Source organism: Penaeus vannamei, chromosome 3 (assembly GCF_042767895.1).
Source record: "Penaeus vannamei isolate JL-2024 chromosome 3, ASM4276789v1, whole genome shotgun sequence".
NCBI classification, from domain to species: Eukaryota; Metazoa; Arthropoda; class Malacostraca; order Decapoda; family Penaeidae; genus Penaeus; species Penaeus vannamei.
This window is the reverse complement of record NC_091551.1, coordinates 25,581,629-25,584,128: the sequence shown is the minus strand read 5'-3', so window position 1 is coordinate 25,584,128 and position 2,500 is coordinate 25,581,629. Positions and strand designations below refer to the sequence as shown.

At 40.3% G+C, this 2,500-nt stretch overlaps 1 protein-coding gene across 4 annotated transcripts in view; it reads left to right on the top strand.

The window, feature by feature from the left end:
• The window catches only part of Uxs (UDP-xylose synthase), a 49,282-nt gene that overhangs the window by 22,730 nt on the left and 24,052 nt on the right, over positions 1–2,500 (top strand). The window contains exon 1 of one of the 4 annotated variants that reach the window (XM_070143000.1): positions 2,131–2,310. The exons of the other annotated variants lie outside the window; for them this stretch is intronic. The gene's annotated coding sequence lies outside the window, so the exon portion shown is untranslated. Of the gene's footprint in view, positions 1–2,130; positions 2,311–2,500 lie in introns of those variants that run through there. 4 annotated transcript variants of the gene reach the window in all.

Sequence of the window (2,500 nt, the reverse complement as noted above, 5' to 3'; positions counted from 1 at the left end):
GGAGAATACACGTTCAAAAAATATATACGAAGGCATGTTTGTGGGAAAGATAGGTAGGAGGGCTGGGAAGTTTCAGAACAGCTGTTGATTGAGGTGGTGATATGATATGCATGACTGCTGAGGGATGTGTATATCAGTATATCAGGAAAAAAAAACCCTCAAAAATAAAAGGAAAAAAAAAATGCTTTCCTACAGCAAATTCCTTCACAAATATCCATGCTTTGAAGATTATTTTCAGAATGGATATCACAGATGACAGAAGAGGTCATTTTTTCAAAGTATTGTTATAGTTTTATAGTACTAATACCCAATAGAATGTGATATAAATGTAACTGGATTTACTGTTCGTTTATTGTTTCCTGTATGTACATTATTTGTAAACTTGAATAGAATAGTCAAAATCAAAGTATCTATAGTACCTTGCTTTGGTCTTCTGGCTTTGTAATGTCACAATTTTTTCTGTGCATTCAACAGTGATTTGTTATATTGCAGCTCTGCAAAATTTTCTTCCTACTTCTTAAGAGATCACTTGCAAACCATGTTTTAAACTTAATAACCTTAATTATCAGATGGAATTCATAAGTTCTGATATAATCACGAAGGATGAATACATTAAGGTTCATTAGCATTTAATTTTGTGAAATTGCTGTTAAGGTACAGCTGTGGACTTAGTAATGAAATGAGTTCATGTAAACTTCAGAGGTAAGAAATAAATTTCTAATTGGTACTTGGACCATCATTTTGAGTGAGTTACTTGTTTGTTTAGTGAAGCTAATGAACCTCCCTCCTACCCTCCAGCAAATTCATGTGCTATCTCACTCACTCACCCACCCACCCACCCACCCACCCACCCACCCACCCACCCACCCACCCACCCACCCACCCACTCACTCACTCACTCACTCACTCACTCACTCACTCACTCACTCACTCACTCACTCACTCACTCACTCACTCACTCACTCACTCACTCACTCACTCACTCACTCACTCACCCACCCACCCACTCATTCATTCATGTTTTCACTCACTCACTCACCCAGCCATCCACTCCCTCACTCACTCATTCACTCACTCACTCACTCACTCACTCACTCACTCACTCACTCACTCACTCACTCACTCACACACCCTCTCATTCATTCATGTTTTCAGTCAGGCAATCAATCATTCACCCAAAACCCACTCACTCACTCACTCAATCTTTTACACACTAACAATCACTCACTCACTTACTTTTCACTCATTCACTCACTCACTCACTTTGCACTCACTCAAGCACTCAATCACTCACTCATTCACTCACCCTCACACCCATACACCCACACCCACACCCACACCCACACTCACACTCACTCACCCACACACACTCACATCCACACTCAGCCCCCTACGCACACATCCACACTCACCCCCCCACTCACTCACCCAAACACCCACACTCATTCACCCCCACATCCACATTCACTGACCCACACACCCACACTCACTCATGCACCCACAAGAGCTAGACCTCCACTCTATTCACAGTTGTATTCATGGAAGTTAATTTCATACTTGGCATCAGACTCCTGCAGCTTGAACCCAGACTACAAAATTCCACTATTTTATCAAATGCGATTAATTATAGAGTTAGGTATGCCCGGCCTTTATTCTCTAATCTAAATTACAATGGAAAACCAAAACTGATCCTCATGGAGCACCTCATGGAGCATCAGGGATTGGTGTACTAATTCCCGATATAGATCTTGAAGATGTGTGTATTTCCAACTAGGTAACTGATGCTGAGTCACCATGCCATTAAAAAAGGAAGTGAACAGCAGTGACATCTGTCTGTCTATACTCATAGCCAGGGTGCACTCCATATGCATTTATTCCAGGAAACATGGTAGCCATCGATATCCTTCACCAAACTTCTAGACTATCAGGACAGGGTATTCAAGTATCACTCTACTGGGTACCCTCTCATATAGGAATATCATGCTGTGACAAGGTTGATCAGTTAACCAAATTAACACTTTCCATTGAAGAACCATATTATACAATACCACTATCTCTCAATCAAATGAAAAATCGTGTTATCAGCTGCCTTCAAGATTATGAGGATCAGATATGGTCCACTGAAAAGATGAAGGAAACCAGACATGGTACTATCTGGCATTATAAGAGTATTAGGGAACAACAAATGTAGATAAACCCTATAAAGTCTATAATGGATTGCCTCGGAGACAGCAGGTCACCCTGACTAGCCTACACATAGGATATCAATACATTATACAATATGTATATGTGCACGATGCAGTTTTGGAGGTAAAACCACGTTCATATCACCATTGTAAACTGTGCAAGGTGCTCAAGTCACATAATCTTATTACTTACTTTGTTGCATAAAAACTGCATCCTATTGATCATGTAGTACTGGCCAAGGATTAGCACTTATTGATTATACTAACTTTATTATAGACTTCGGTCTTGTCTTTGACGTGATTAGTGATATAAA